The sequence below is a fragment of the Apodemus sylvaticus genome, chromosome 11, assembly GCF_947179515.1.
Source record: "Apodemus sylvaticus chromosome 11, mApoSyl1.1, whole genome shotgun sequence".
NCBI lineage: Eukaryota > Metazoa > Chordata > Mammalia > Rodentia > Muridae > Apodemus > Apodemus sylvaticus.
This window is the reverse complement of record NC_067482.1, coordinates 69,749,611-69,767,591: the sequence shown is the minus strand read 5'-3', so window position 1 is coordinate 69,767,591 and position 17,981 is coordinate 69,749,611.

The window sequence follows — 17,981 nt, the reverse complement described above, 5'->3', positions numbered from 1 at the left end:
TGCTATGCCATGACTTTTTGTGTATATATCTTGTACAAGCAACCATAGCTGCTGTGTGTTTATGATTGTGACAGGCATGTTGTATCCAGAAAACAGTGATTCTGGGTACTCCTTTCCCTTCCTCCTGTGACTCTTACAGTCTTTCCACACTTCCTTCTGTGATGTCCCACGCGTCTTTCAGGAGGCAGTATATATATGTCTAAAGCATAGAACTCATAATTACTTTTCTTTTCACCTTGTCAGTTGTGAAATTTTCAGAAACTAACCCCTCTACAAAAAAGAAGCTTCACTCAGCAGGCTGGCAGAAGCACTAATCTATGGATATAAATATAAATATTTAATATGGAATTTAGCTACATGTGTACTTAGCAAATCTTCAGTAGTTATTTACTCTTTATGGCTAGTGATCTTCCTAGCTATAGGTTTATGATCAGGTTTATAGCATCAAGCATGTATTCTCTTCACTGTAGGTCTTAGTTCCAACTGCGAAGTGATTGTTGCAAATGTTTGCAAAACTCTAGAATAAATATATTTTACTCATAGTGTGAGAAAGTACTATGCAGGCCTGTGTGAGACAAGAACAAACAATAGTTTTGCAAAGTTGTGAATCCTATAGACTATAGTTCTGCCCTGCCAGTGAAGATGTATCTAGTAGTGCAATGGTAACATGAAGGTTTGAAATTAACCAACCACTTTCTAACATAAAGCATCCATTTATGTGTTCCTTCACCTTCTTGTATTCTCTTTGGTAAAAGGAACTACAACTCTCTTAGAGTTACCTCTTCATCTCATTGATCTAGAGTTACAGATCCTTGTGAGCCACCACGGAGCTACTGGAAAGCCACACTAGATCCTCTAGAAGCACAGCCACCTCTCTTATCTGCTGAACTATCTCTTTAACCCACGGGTGAATGTTGATAGTGGTTTCTAGTAAATTTACCCCAATTATGGAATTTATAGGTTCAGAGTTGTTCATAGCATCTGTTACATTGTTTTAATATTTTGATGTTGCAAAGAATCTCTCGTCTCTTCTGAATATTGACTTTTATCTTATCCCAGTTTGCTTTGTTTTTTTTTCTCCTTTCTCAGCTGAGAAAGGAGAATAAAATTTAGTTGATCTTAGATGATACATACAAAAAGGACTTTTTCTGCTTGATTTTGTCCAAAATATCATTTAGAATTTCACTGATATCTGTTTATTTCTATTATTTCACCCTTATAATTTATTTATATGCATTTTGCCTCTGTGATGTCTTGGGTGAAAAATATTATTCAGAAATCTTTTCTAATATGAATGGTGTTAATTATTTACCAAAAACTCTTTTGACTGTTTCTTAAATTATTGTTACTTATGTTCCATTTATTCTGATTAATATAATTGCTTAGATTTTCCTCTTTATCCAAGGAAATTAAATTATCATCTGATAGAGATGTCTGTATTGCTAGGTCTATTGAGAATTATTTAATTGAGCCAATACATAGAATCAACTGGAGTAGTGATGAATCAAGAAGTCATGTTACTTATATTCACAGTTAAAGGAGAAAAATATTCTGTACCATCCAAGATTTGAAATTATACTACAAAGCTATAGTAGCATTAAAAGCATGGAATTAACAAGAAAACAGACACATTAATAGAGCAGAATTGAGGACCCACATATAAGCTTACTTTTCTACAGCCAGCTTATATTTAAAAAAGATGCCTACAATACACATTGGAGGACACACAATGTCTACAACAAATAGTTCTGGTTAATGAGGACTGGTACAAGAAGAAGAAGGAAACCAGATCCTTATTTCTCCACACAAAATTCAACCCTAAATGGTTTACTAATCTCAACCGAATTCCTGATAAACTGAATCTGACAGAGGATGTATTAAAGGATACATGAGTTTATAGGCACAAAAAGACTTTCTGGACATGATACCAATAGTGATGGCATTAAGACCAACATTTAATAAGCAGGACCTCATGAAACTAAAAATGTTTCTGTCTAGTAAAGAACAACATCAGTCAAGAGAAGAGGCAGCCTACAGAATGAGAAAATATGTTTACCAACTATATCAGACAAAGAATTAGTAGCTATAATATATAAAAATACTAAGTATCAAGAAATCAATGCATTAGAATATAGAAGCATGAAAGTATACAGAGTTCTAAAAAATATGAAACACTGTGGCAGAGAAACCAGTTTTTAAACATACAACATCTACAGCTATCACAGAAATCTAAAAGTAAAAGTACTCTGAGATTTCATCTTAACTCAGTCTGAATGCTTAAAATCCATAACACAAAAGATGAAAAATGTTGGCTTGGATGTGGAAAAAGCAGGACACTTAGTCACTGCTAGTGGGAATACAACCTGGTGCAGCCACTATAGAAATCAGTGTGAAGGTTCTTCAAAAAGCTGTTAATAAATCTATGTCATGATTAGTTGTACCACCACTGGGCATATATCCAAAGAATGCCATATCGTATTTTAGTGATACTTACTCATCCATGTTCATTGCTTTTCTATTCACAATAGCTAGAAAATGGAAACCACCTAGAGTCCCATCAACTGATTAATGGATAATAAAAATGTGATACATTTACACAATTGAGAATTATTCAGCACTTACAAGAAAAAATGTGAATTCCTCTTGTAAATTAATGGAGCTGGAAGCAATCATTCTGAATGATGTCATTTCATTGGTGGATGTTAGCTTTGAAATTTCATATATTTACATTCTGTTTGGAATAACCACGGAGGCCAGAAAATTAATAATGGAACACAGAGATGGGAGATTCAAAGAAGAGGAGATAGAAGGTGGTGATAAAGAGTGTTAATTAGGAATAAGAGTGCAGGAAGGATTAAGTGGGGGAGAAGCATGAGAGACAAAAACAGAAAAGTAATATTAGGAAAGATTACTAACATTAAATACTTTCAAATGTTTCTTTTAAAAGTCACATGAAAGACTATTAATACAGTAGGCATCAAGGTTAGCAACAAGACCACATATAACTTGAAGCTGATAAATAAAAATGTGTAACTTGCTGTGAGGAGATGTTGAATACATAGAGAAAAGAGCCACTTGGAGAATAAAGACATCAAGAAACTGAGAAAGGAAAACACCGAAGTAAAAGAGAGATGGTGATAGAGAGAGGAGGGAGAGACAAAGAAAGAGAGAAGGAACCATGGAGACATGCACAGAAAGAGGTGGATTTCCATTGATACTCACAATACCTGCTTATGTGCACACCCCAATCCCTGGTCTGAGATTCCTCAGAGACCTTGTGTTCTTTTAGGAAGTCCCTCACTGACTCTGGGAAGTGTGGAATTCTCTTGCCATCACTTTGTGAACTCAGGCTTTGAGGATTGCTCCAGAGCAGCCATCAGTGACATTTCTTTTCTAACAGAGCCTACATTTTATGCAGGTTTTCTTCTGCCTTCTCCATGGAGCCATGCTTTTCAGAGAAGACAAATAGAATCTCAGCAGAAAAAAAAAAAAAACAAAAAAAACAAAAAAACGTTTGACTTGGTTTTAGTCAAGGATGTCAGTTTTTATAAACCTGCCCCCAACACTAACAAAGACTACTATCCAAATTTCTCAATGTGTGAGTGCATTTCCCAAATGTTCAAGTGTTTAAAAGCTGGATTGCTAGTGAAGCAATGTTGAGAAGTGAAGAAATCCTTAAAGATTTATTATCTTAGTCATTTTTAATTGTGTGTTTGTGTAGGTGAGATTGCACATTCATGTGAACATCCCTCTAGAACTAAATTTCCAGATGGTTTTAAGCTGCCCAATACAGGTGTCAGGAACCAATCACAGGCCTTCTGAAGAGCAGTCTACATTCTTAACTGTGGTGCCCTTGCTCCAACTCCACTGAAAACTTTAAAAGGCAGAGTCTAGAGGAAGAAGGCCAGATCATTGGAAGTATTGTGCTTAGAAATTTTTATACAGTTCTTGTGGGTCCACATTTGACATAATGAAAATTAGTACCTATGAGGGCCCAGTGGTCAGTGCTTCTGCCTGCCACAGGTGGCAAGGAATGTGTGTGTGTGTGTGTGTGTGTGTGTGTGTGTGTGTGTGTGTTTGTGTGTGTTGAAGGAACAACTTTCCCTTATACCCACACCACTAAATGATATAGATAAGTGGTAGGGCCAGCTTTCCGGAAACTGGTGTTTCTTACCATATTCTTATATCACCATTGTATAATGACACCACCTATATTGTACCATAGACATACTATAATGGCTTCATTAGCACAATAATACCTAGAAAGGCTCCAATATAATATTCTCAGATGATATGATAGTATACATAAGCTACCACAAAAATTTTACCAGAGAATTTGTACAGCTTCACATAAACATTGTGTAGAAAAAAGTAGCTGGAAAGAAAAATAACCCAAAAAATTTTAGTAAGCCTCCTTATACAAATGACAAACAGGCTATGAAAGCAATTAGAAAATCAATACCCTTTAAAAAGCCATAATATAAAATATCTTAGAATAACTCTCACTACACAAGAGAAAGACCTGTATGACAAGAACTTTAAATCTCTGAAGAAAGAAGTTGAGGAAAATATCAGAGGATGAAAAGATCTCCTCTGCTCATAGATTGGGGGGGTTAACATAGTAAAAAATGGCTATCTTACCAAAAGCAATTTTCAGATTTAATTCAATCCCCATCACAATTCCAACACAATATTTTGCAGATCTTGAAAGAGAAATTCTCAACTTCATATGAAAAAAAAACCTGTACAATAAAAGAACTACTAGAGGTATCACCATCCCTGATTTTAACCTGTATTACGATGGTATTGGCATAAAAACACACAGATAAATCAATAGAATAGAATCAAAGACCAAGAAATAAACTCATACATCTTTATCTACAGATGTTTGATTTTTGTCAAGAAGCCAAACCATACACTGGAAAGAAAAAAAAAAGCATATTCAACAAATAGTACTGGTTTAACTGGCTATTTGCATGTAGAAGAATTCAAATATGCCTATATTTATCACTCTACACAAAAGTGAAGCCCAAGTGGATCAAAGATCCCCCCCAAAAAACAGGACACATTAAATTTAATAAAAGAGAAAATAGAGGACTACCTTGAACACATTGGCACAGTAGACAAAATTCTGGACAGGACACCAATAGCTCAATCATTAAGATCAACAATTAATAAATGGGACATCATGAATCTGAAAAGCTTTTGCAAGGATAAGGACACCATCAATAGGATAAAATGGCAGCTTAAAGAATGGTAAAAGACCTTTCACCAGCCCTATATCTGACAGAGCATTAATATCCAAAACATATTAATCCAAGAACTCAAGAAATTAGACACAACCAAATCAAATAATCAAATTAAAAGTGGGGTACAAATCTAAATAGGGGATTATCAACATAAAACTCTCTAGTGGCCTAGAAGCATTTAAAGAAATGTTCAAAGTCCTTAGTCATCAGGAAAATGAAAATCTAAATGACTCCCAGATTCCACCTTACACCAGTCAGAATTCCTGATATAAAAAGCTCAGGTGACAGTCCATGCTGGAGAGAATGTGAAGCAATTAGAACACTCCTCCATTGCTGGTGGGAATGCAAACTAGTACAACCACTTTGGAAATCAAGTTGGTAGTTTCTCAGAAAATTGCAAATAGTTCTATCTTAAGACCCAACTAAAGCGTTCCTGGGCATATACACAAGGACACTTGCTCAACTATGTTCACAGCAGCTTTATTCATAATACTCAGAAACTAGAAACAACCTAGATTTCCCTCAACTAGAGTGTATATAGAAATTATATTACATCTATACAGTGGAACACTATTAAGCTATTAAAAACAAAAATATCATGAAATTTGTCCACAAATTTATGGAACTAGGAAATATCATCCTGAAGGGGATAACCCAAACCCAGAAAGACATGCCTTGCATGTTCTCACTCATAATTGGACATCAGTCATAAAGTACAGGATTACCATGCTACAATCCACAGACCCAAAGATGCCAACTAATAAGGAAGGCCCAAGGAAGGATGTGTGAGTCTCATTCAGAAGGTGTAACAAAATAGTCATCAGAGGTTGATGAAGATTGGGAACTTGGACTGAGGGGAACAGTGGAGATGGGGCTCAGGTACGGGGAGAGTGGGAGTAGCAAGGGCTGAGAGTGAGGCTGGGAATTGGTGACAGTCATTTCTGGGACTAGGCAAAGTCCTTGGACTGGGGAGGCTCTTGGTAGTTTATGGAGATCACACTAGCTGAGACTCCCAGGATCTGGGTATACAAAGGCTATAGTGGATACCTCCTGTAGCCAGGCAGAACTTCCAGTAAAGAGAGAGATACATCAACCCATTTATAAAACCTTTGACTCAAAATGTGTCTACCCTACAAGATGTGCAAGGATAAATATGGAGCAAAAATTAATGAAACGGTCAATCAATGACTGACTCACCTTGAGACTCAGTCCATGAGAGCCAACACTCACACTATTAATGATACTCTATTATGTTTCCAGACAGAAACCTATCATAACTGTCTCCTGAGAGGGTTCATGCTACAGGTGCAGAAACCCACAGCCAAACATCAGACAGAGCTTGTGAAGTCTTGTGGAAGACTATGGGCTAAGATTGAGTGAGTCAGAGGGGTCGAGGATACCACAAGGAACATATAGAGTCAAATAAACTGGACCTGTGGGAGCTCATAGAAACTGAACCACCATCCAAAGAACATTTAGGGACTGGACCTAGGCCCCTAACACATTTATTGCAAATGTGCTGATTGGTTTTCATGTGGGTCCCCTGATAACTGGAGAGCAGTCTGTCTTTGACTCCGTCACCTAGCATTGGATCCCCTTTTCCTAACTGGGCTGCCTGGTTGGGTCTCAGTGAGAGATGATGCATTTATGCTTGCTGCAACTTGACATAGCATGACAGGCTGGTACACAAAGCAGGGAAGAGGGGGAGTAATGAGAGGAGGGGTTTGTAAGGGTGGGACTTGGAGAAAAGGAGGAAGGAGCTGTGACTGGGATCTAAAGTCAATAAGCAGATAAATTAATAGGAAAAAAGAAGCCTGGACCCTGGAATCTCCTATTTTTCCATCTTGTTATGTAAGATAACATGGCCAGTTCTTTTCTCTTTCCCTCACAAGTTATAATGAAGCCATGGGTCTGTCCCCAGGATGAGATGCTCTAGCTATCAGAATCCTAACTCAAATGCTTTCTTCTTCGTTGCGTGTCCAACCTCAGTTATATTGGTAGAGATTGTTGGACATAACCCTGTGGCCTCATCCTTAGCTCAGAGATGCTTTCCATGGTAGAACTTACACTTCACTGAGAACTCGCATCACAACGGATCTTTTCTGACCCTTGTTTGTGGAACTGTATGGTGTGTGTGTGTGTGTGTGTGTGTGTGTGTGTGTGTGTGTGTGGTGTGTTTGTGTGTGTAAGAGTATGCACATAGATACTCATGTGTACATGCATGTGGAGGGAAGAGGTGGATGTAGGCCTCTGTTTCAATAATCTATCTAAATTTTGAGAATGAGTCTCTCTGAACCTGGAGCTTACTAATCGGGTAAGCCTTGCCTTTGATTCCACCATTGGACCTGCACTCTCATGATGCTATGGATGATTTTTGGTTCAATTCTAGCACTCACTTAAACAGCCCTTCACATAAATGAGCTGGTCACCAGTTCATTTATTTTTTACAATATGACTAAACTTATTAATAAAGCTTCCAGGTGTTTTCTTGTCAACCAAACAATGAAAAGAGGCAACAACAAACAATAGGGGGAAAAAGTGTGGCTTCTAGATCTTTATATCTGTGCTTAAATCCACCTTTGAGTAGTGTGACATTGAACAAGTCGCTTAACCTCTCTGCACCTTACTCTCAACATGCACAAAATAAGAGAAATAAGAGTGCCTAACCCACAGTTGTTTGAAAGTTTAAATATACAAAAATGACACAGCATTGTTTTCAGTCCATAGTAAACCTTGCTACTTATGACAATAGCAGCTATAGAACCAACCTACATGTGCCAAAGTGAACATTAAATAAACTGACACAATTAAACCTCTAGGCACCTTAGCCAGAAGGCATGAAGTATCCTACAAATTCCCTGTTCTTTGAGCCCTTAATCTGTTTGCAAAAGGAACAAATATCCCTCCCCAGGTAGGAAGTGCCTCATTAGTGGGAGTGTTAGTCCATCTCCCGGATGTTGTGACAGTGCTTTGAAGCCAAGTAGAGATAAGTGTTAGGTAGGGGAGTCCCTTGAGTTTCCCTTTAAATATTCTATAATCAAGTACAAAATCTTAGGCAAACCAATCAAATGGCAATTGTGAGTGAGCAAAACTTGGGAGACATTCCCATCTCATTTTGCAGGATAAAAGCAGCTTTCATCACCTTAACAGCATACAAAATATTAACAACACACACACACATACACACACACACACACACACACACACACACACACCACTCATGAATGTATGTACACAGAGGCATCATTCATATGTCAGAACATAAGTCTTTTCACCACAATGACCAAGGCTGTCAGTGAAAGAAATACTCTTGTTCAGCCCAATGCACTCGAGAAGCCCAAATAAACAATGGCGTAATACCCAGCATTTACCCAGTATCCTCTAGGGCAAAGCCACTCACTATTTATACCTATTTCTCGTCTATCATGGGCACATTCCTGGGAGACAGGCTGCCCCTCAGAGAGGCAATAGGGCTGGGCTTTTAACTTCATGCCCCTGGAGGGTTGCTATTTTAAATGTATTCCATTCTTTCAAGACCTGTCTGAGTGGCCTTCAGGACTGATTTAATCTGTAGATTTGGAGTCACAGGGTGTTTGTTTCTCTATTATCACAAGGCATTTGGCATGTGTGTGCGCGCATGTGTGTGTGTGTGTGTGTGTGTTAGCTGTGTAATCTGAGGCAAATTCTTTACTCTATTTGAACTTTCTCTAAAAGATAAGCACTCTAAGATGTAATTTTCCATGATGTTCTGACAATATTGGGTAAATCTTCTTGGTATTGATGGATACCAAGTTTAAAATATCTACAATAATTATGGATTTCAAAGATTTTTGTTTCTGCACATCAATCCCTAGGTCCAATTTTATCTTTCTTAAAATACACATATATGATGACTTACACTCAACAACACAGCATTTTGGTCAAAGATGGATGTGTTAAATGGGTAATGAGGTTAAAATGAAATCATTGGGATGGGTTGTCATTCAGTAGAATAGTCTTTGATCAAGATTCAGAGAAAGAGGGTTATCACATGAGGGCACATAGAGAAGGCGGATAACACCAATGTCTTTAACACACGATGAGGTCTCTAGGTCTCACTCTTCTTGCTCCCCATCTACCACGTGAGCACTTTGTGTTCTCTGGTCTGTGTCCGTCCTGCTGGACACCCTGCTTTTCTCAAGCTTGAATCTCAGATAGAGCAGGAAAAAACTTAGCCTCATCCAGAGAGATGCCCCTCATGCAAGCGTTTAAGAAAGTGAAGCCTTTAATTCTCTATCACCTCAGTGACAGATGATGACAAGAGATGAGGGCCTTCCACTGGCAACAGGAAGAATCCACAGCAGGGAAAGGGCCCTCAGCATTCCTGCGGCAGTGCCAGTTTTACTTTCTTATTTTGATCACCTGAGAATTTGGGATTCTCTCAGAAGCTGTTCTCTGTGCTAATCTTTTAGCCTTTGGGAGCTAATTGTGCATAAACATCTCTCAAGATGACCTTCATTTCCAGGTCTGCACTAGAAACATTTACACATTCCTGCCTATGAGGACTCTATTGAAAACACTGTGTTGATTATTTATGTCTGTGCTATCTTGAGGCTTTTAAGCATAGACGCACATACATCTGCAGAAACCTCCCTGGAAGGAAGTTATGCAGAAGGCCAGATCTCTCACATGCCTCTGATCACCAGTTCTTTCTGGCGAGAAAAGCAGAGGTACAGGGTTTCAAAGCCTTAGAAATGGGAGTGTTCAGAAGCAAAACACCAGTTTTCTCAAGTTTTTTCTCTGGAAAAATTTGTGTGGCTGAGACATCCTATACCACATTAGACTCAACCGTGAAGGATGAAAATGTAAGACGTGATAGACTTCAGTTTGCCTCAGTCTTCCACACAACTCTGGTCTGTAGCTGGGGTAACTGTCTCACCTGGGCCTAGAGGACTTAGAAAAAAGTGGTTATGAGACATTTCCCAGTAGGGTTGGGTAGCCTAGCATGTAAGGGTTTCTACACAGCACGACTGTGGTTTTTGCTAGCCCTGAAGATTGCCAGAATGCTTGCAGGGATTAAAAACAGGAAATCCAATGATCCACATAAATGGTTTTTTCCCAATGGTAATATCCAGCACATTTGAAGGACACAAACCCCAGAATTGTACATGGAAACGGGACTGCTCCTGGTCTTCCCTTCAGGTCAATAACTCTACTATGTGAGCCCTATATCATTTGATTACACCCACTCAGTCTGGGTCATGTCAGCTTAAGCAAGTTGGGCAAAGTGTTTCCTACTGTCCCAAAGTTGCGTGGTCATTCCTTGACTAATCAGATGCCCCCACAACGTAGATTTATTTAAAGATTTTGAGATCTCTCAGCCTCAGAATTTTTGTCTCCCTTCTACAAAGTGAGGGTTTAGCAGATATTATAAAGAGTACCAGGGGTTCATGGTGGTGGAGATGTCATGTACTCTGGCTGTTGGAAACCTTTGATCTGGTAGGTAACTCAGTCTAAATCCTCTGACTCTACAATAACACTATAAGACATCCAAATATTTCCAAAAGTCAATTGGAAAAATAACTACACTAGTAGGTTTATAATGTTTACGTGATACCATCTTGAGTCACATGAGAACAGGAAATCTCAACTGAAGAACTGCCTCAATCAGACTGGCCTGTGTCCATGTCTGTGAATGAGTGCCTTTATTGATGATTTATTTGTGAGGGTCCACCCACTGTGGGTGGTGTCATCTATACTTAGGAAGGTAGGTCAGGACTATATAAGAAAGTAAGCATAAATCAATAGAGAGTCAGTAAGCAGCTTTGTCCGCATAGTTTTTACCTCGTGGCTCCTGCCTTGATCTGCACAATCATGGATTTTGACTGTTAAGTATAAGTCAAATAAACCCTTTCCTCTCTACGTTGCAGTTGGCTTTGCTGTTTATCACAGTAATAAACAAGACAATGACAAGAGACTAAAAATATTGCTTCTTTAAATTAGCTAATTCACTGCTACAAATGTATTCTTAAAAATCATCACATTGAAAGATAACAACCAGATATATATATATATATATAAATATATATTGTACCACTTGATAGACTAAAAAAATTGAGTAATTTTAAATTCAATTAAATCAAGGCAAGAATAAATTATAATATGTCAGTAACAGATAACAGTTACTAAAGATAATGATTTTCAACAATATATTATGATAACAAAGATTATTTTTATTTTAAATAATGTGATATCAAAATATTATGAGATTATACACATATTTCAAAGTGGTATCCTTGACCATAAAGAAATATTTATTGCCAGTATACTTGTGCCTAAATTCACACTAAAAATGACAACAGACATCCATCTCTGAGCATGATATCAATAGTATTTATTTTTATTCTTGAATTAAATTAATATTTTTATTCTGCACTAATAATTATGTCACATTATGCCCCTTTATTTCACAGCATAATACAACCTGAGCCCTGAGCCTCATTTGCTTTTAAGTAAAGGTTTATAGGCATGCAGACAGTGCATTTATTTACATACCACATGTAGCTGCTTCTGTCCTGTATGACAAACACATGTAGGACTCAATGACCAATATAATTTCTATAGAGATTTTTCACTAAAAAAATGGCTGTTAATCTTTATTATAAATGTAAAGCAGTAATTCGCAGTAGAGTATTTTTACTCATGTTTGACAATATTTTGTCTGGAAATATTTTTGATCATAGTAGGATGCTAATGGTCTCACTAACTTAGTAGTTAGTTCAGGCTGAGTTAAATATCCTATAATGCACAAAAGAGCTTCCAGAGCAAAGGATTGTTCAGCAGTGACTAGGGAATAATACTCACTGAGAGATGCTCTAATATGTGTCAATATTTAAAATAAAATCAGACTAAAGTTCAAGTCACATGACTAGAGTGGAAAAACCCATTCTTTTCAATACCCCTTCAAATGCTGAATTTTTTCATCTCTGTTCAGAATTCATATTAGTTCTCTGTACTTCTGTGCAAATTAATGGATAATTTGCTCATATCTGTTTCTAATATTTATACGGAGCTTCTCTTTCTGACCAAAGGATATCAAGTTATCTGAGACTAGACAGTCACCAGAAATTAAATGCTCCTGTGCCTAAGTCTGTTCTCCCTCTTATCCATGTTGAGAGCAGAGCATAGTGCTGCTTCAGGGCGCAGAGAGTGTTGTCTTAGGATTCTGAAGAAAACTAAAATGAATCTTTTTGAGAAAACAAATTTTCAAAAACGTTACTGAAGCGCATCCCCTGGCATGTTGTCACATATAACCTTTGAAAGGTTATACTGTATCTCCCACATTAAAATCTTAACCAAGGTTGGAATGACTGGTTAATGTGGTCATAAGACTGTGTGTGCCAAACCTGAAAGAAAGTAATTACAAACACTATTAGAACCCAGTTATTTCTAAAATAGATTGTCTCTTAATTTGAAAAAAAAAAAAACGTCCAAGCATCTCTGCCTTGGCCTCAGTGTGGGCTGCCTAATCTTTCAGTCAACTGAATGAATGCATGTTCCTGAACTCAACAGTGTTTTATTTACCAACACCTGCTCCCAGTGGGTGAAGTTTCTCCCAGGCTAGAAAGTTTAGGAATATCCCATGCCTGTTCCACCACACACCTTGTGCCTGTGTTAAACTCAGTCTAGTGTAGAGAATTTTCTCATCTGTAAAACGGTAGATTATAAAAGCCCAAAATCCTTCCTGGTATGAGGAGTCAATTAGATAACATATATATGTGCTAATTGTGTGGCTCTCTGTGTGATACATTGGAGGTGCTATTTTAAGTGTCATAAAATTTTCTCACTTACCGGTGATATTATGGAACTTATATTCAGTGTGTACATATTGAACTCTGAAAGTCAACTAGATGACCATAACTTACAGAGAAGGCTATAGATCACTAGGACAGTGCATCACAACCTCCCAAACCAGGAAAGCCTTTGAGCAGTTACAATGGTCCATTTGGGTGGCTGTCCAAGAGACACAGCTGCTGGGATCTTCCAGTACTGGTTTCATGTTTGTGTGAGTAGTTTATCTTTCTCTCAACACACATAGTTATCTTTCAAGATACTATGGCAACCAGAGCATGTGGGGAAGTCAATGAAGCATGACAGTTCTTATGTTCTCAAAGCCTGACCTGAGTCTAACTTATTCCTCTGTACCTTCCCCTTGTTTCAAAGGCTTCAAAGGCCCCCATTTTCAGGTTACAAAAACAATCCTAAAAACCAACTTCTGCCAAATCACAAGCAATTGAGCAAATTATGCTTGCTAATCACCCGTTTTCCTTGCACCTAGACTGTCAAAACCCTTCCCCTGACATGTACCAAGCCCCCCCACCCCCCTGCTTCTCAGTCTCTTCTCTGGTGTCAGTCTAATTGGCACTAATTGCTTCAGTAAAACTCAGGCATCAAAAGTTTTCACCAATCAGTGTATCCTTTGACCCCTGGCTTCTCCATCAAGTTGGGGACTGCTAATCCATCTGGCAGTTTATCCCAACAGCTTATTTTGTCTACACCTCTTCTGTTGTTAAGACCTAAAATGATGGCCAGCTGCACTCCTTGTCACCCTTTCCCATGTGTGGGTCCATCCACTCACCACTTGGGGTAGAGTGGATGACTCCCCCAGTAGCAGTTGAACTCCGTGAGAGAAGAGCTTAGTACAGTGGCTTTCCCGTGCTGACTGGCCCCGACCCCAGCCCTTTTTTCCTCACACCTGGAAGATGAAAAGCCAGACATCCTTGAAGAGACTTGAATTTCATCACCTTTGTTTCAGTAAAAGATCACATGGTTAACAAGAGCAAGATCACACAGGTGACAAGAATGAGGTCACAGCCAGGGCTGTCAGGGAATGGAAGACCGGGCTCTCAGAAGGAGGCTTAAGTGGGTTGTTTTTCTGCACTCTCTGTCCAATTAATCCATCAAAAACCACACCATAAAGAAAACACTTCTTTTTTCACACCATAAAGAAAACATTTTCTTTCTTACCAGCGAACACACTGGTCATCTGAGAGACACTTAGGATTGTGATGTCCTCCCTTCTAGTGGAGTCAACCTGTTCACAGCTGGGTCATCTTGTCTGGAAATTCATAGGAGAGCCAGTTCTTCTCAGAATCACTGAAGGGGCTTCCTTCCTAGTCCACGTCACTGTCATTTCTCATGTCTTTCTAATAGGCATTTCATGGAGGCAAAAGTAAAGGAAATATTTCAGCCTTGGGTTCGATCTGGAAGAACCCTGGATGGACCTGACAAGAACAAAATAAGTAAAAGCATTCTGTCATCTCCTGAACTAGAATAATGGCAGCAGTCAAGATGTGAGCTAGAGCCCCATTGGCAGCACTGAGAATTTGCCGGCATAACCATGGACATGGCGGTTACATTTCTGTTGATTCTGAAAGAAGAGATGTCTGATTAGAATAAATGAGTTAATGAGTGAGAAAAAGTACCTGGAGATCATAAGCAGAGGCAGTGGCTAAGAAGTCTCTAGAGCTTCTCCCTAGATCTCACTTATGGCTAATGTTGATTGACAATCCTAAAGAGGTTAATAAATCAGAATTTTGATTGCCAGTTAGGAATTTTAGGATTTACTGCAGTGTGGGAACTTGTCTCTATAGGCTGGATGCCCAGATCACATAAGCTAAAAGGATAGAGAATTTCTTTACCCCATGGAGGCCAGCACCATCTGCCATGTGTTCTTCCTGTCCCAATTCTCTACCTCACCATGGGGCCCACACCCAATTGTCACAGCAACCATGTATTCAGACATGTGGAATTTAAGCTAAAACAACCTTCTCTCCTGAAACGATTGACTCATGTATTCTTACAATGACAAAGCCCAACACACACAGCATCTTTCTCCAGAATAAGGAAATAAGACAAGTACTTGGGCATTCTGATCAAAAACAGCTAAATTCTCAGACAAACTATACTCTATCTGAGTAACTCAGAAAACTGGTTCCTCTCCTTTGTCAACTTAATATAAACAGCCCCTAAATAATGGTGCTGAGGACTACTGATGTATACATGAATGATATTTGCTCTATTTATTACAATATCCTTAAAGGCAAATTCTCTTATTCATTTATCATACATAAATAAACTTTAAGAAGTTTAAAGTGTTGTCAGGCGCATTGTAGACATAGACCTGTGCAGATGAGTATATATTCCCAAACTGATGCTAATTACTTCCCTACCTTTTAGCCTATGAAAATGAATTAGATAGAGAAAGCCAAAGTCTGTATGTAGTGTTAATGTGCCCAATTTTTCCATTCATTAATGGCCCTTCTGGTAGTTTACTACTACTGAAAGTCTTACCTAAATAACTTGAAATAAAAAAATCTTTGTTATTTGTGTGTGTGTGTGTGTTTGTATGTGTGTGTATATATGTGTGTGTATGAACATGCTTACATGTACATGTTTATACATGCCAACATATATGTGATATGGAGGCCAGAAATAAACTCTTCATATTATTTTTCAGGATAAAATCTCCATTTTTTAAGAAATGAAGACTTTAATGAACCTGAACCTCACAAATTAGATTATGGTGTCTAACCAGTCAGCCTCAGGTCCCCCTGTTTCCACCTTCCCTGCAGTGGATTAAACGTATACATTACCATATCAGTCTCTTTTATGGGGCTTGTGGAAATTGAACTCAGGTCCTAATATTTATCAAATGAGTTACTAATTGAGCAGTCTCTCAGTCAAAGCATTTAAAACATTTATTTGAATCAGGTGTTTGACTGATCTCTGAGAAGTTGGTATTTGTTACAAACTGAATAATTTTTTCCTCTATAAACATACTTACTTGATTGAAAAGAATAGAACTAGTGAATATTAGTTTAAGAGTAATTCTGATTAGTTTCACCAAATATGAATATTAGCAAAATGTTGGGTTTACCGCTAAAAAAACAAAGAACTTAACAAGCATGTAATTAGATAGATAGATAGATAGATAGATAGATAGATAGATAGCTAGATAGATAAACACATAACAATAGATAGATGATAGATAAGAATAAATAGATGATTGATAGATAGATAGATAGATAGATAGATAGATAGATAGATAGATAGATGGATGGATAGACAGATAGAAACAACACACAAATATGTATATAAATGCTCATCACCATAGACACAGATACATACAACAACAGAAGATAGAGGTTCATTGTAAGTGATATGAAGGAAGTACCAATTTCAACATGGAGGACAGACATGCTGGAGGGGCCAAAGTAAGAAGATTGAACAGAGATGGTATAGCAAAGTGCTGATTGAATGCCGTGAAGTGATATGAGAAATGAGTTTGCCTGAGGAGACAGGAAGTGAAAGAGAGAGTGAGGAAGGTGAGTGCTATATGTTATCAGACCTGACTCCAACACAGACAAGGACACAGTACGAAATACAAGTAGGGGGAGAGATGCTGTAAGAAAGCCTGAAGATGACCCCACTGATGACAATGCTGGTACATCATCCTCTTTGCTTCTGTTCCACCACACTCTATCTGCTCTTTCTCCTTAAAAATGAAACTTCTGAGGCCTCATGACATAAAGCCCAGTGTCTTTTTAGATATTATCTCAAACACATTTAGAAAATAAATCAGAGAAACCACCAACCTCATCTGAGAGAGCTTCACTGAATTTGAACTTATTAGATTACATGGAAAGCTTTATATTCGTAAAGTATTATATTCTAGAGCATGTGGTGAACATTTGTCTGAATTAACTGATATAAGCCTCCCAGAAACTAAATGTGGTTAAAGCATTAGTTATTGTCATCACGATGTTGTTTAACAAATCTCTCCAAAAATCAGTGACTTTATCAAAATCATGTTTGCATCTCAGCAGGCATGTAGGACATGTCTATCACTGTTTTGGCATTTCTTAGGGGCACAGTATGAGTGTGGAAACAAAGCTCACATAAGTCTTCAGGCTATAAAGAAAATTACCCAAAGTGAGGGCAGAAAGCAGAGGCAATAAAGAATAGCTATACATCTTAAAGCCTGGGTTTGAAATTGGAACCTGCTAAGGTGACATTTTCACAGGGGCACAGATAGAGAAGGTGAAGAGTTCAGATTACTCGTGTAATCTACCAAATTGTATAAGGATTTAATATTTTAAGAAATTAATCTTAATATTGTATGTTCTGCTTATTTTTTAAATAACTTTTATTATATTTTATATTCTTATTAATTCTTATAAATTAATATAATTTATATTCTTATTAATTCCAAGCATTGCATGGAATGTGGTTTGGTCATATTTGCTCCACTCCCCAGAGTCCACCTAGTTTGTTCACACTTCCATACCCAGCCAACTTCCTGTTCTTTTTTTTCTTTTAACTCGTCAAATCTGATTTATCTGGTCAAGCTATTTTTGAGCATGGGTATATATGGGGCCTCCCTGGGTGTATGGTAGACCTACCATGAGTCACATTGTTAAAGATAGCTGACCCTCCTCTCAGCAGTTATCAAAATCAATAGCTCCTTATGCATACGTCTGCTGTTCCATGCTGAAATTCTCTCTCTGGCTTGAGCTTTCTCAGACCTTGTGCATGCTATCATGATATCTCAGGTATCCTTTCATCCCTGTCAGATCAGAAATCCATGATACTGTCCTTATTTTAAAGGATCCCATAGTCATGGATATAAAAGTAGCATGAAACGGTGGCATCCATGAGGATGTCCCTACAGGACATTAGAGCTGCACGGGT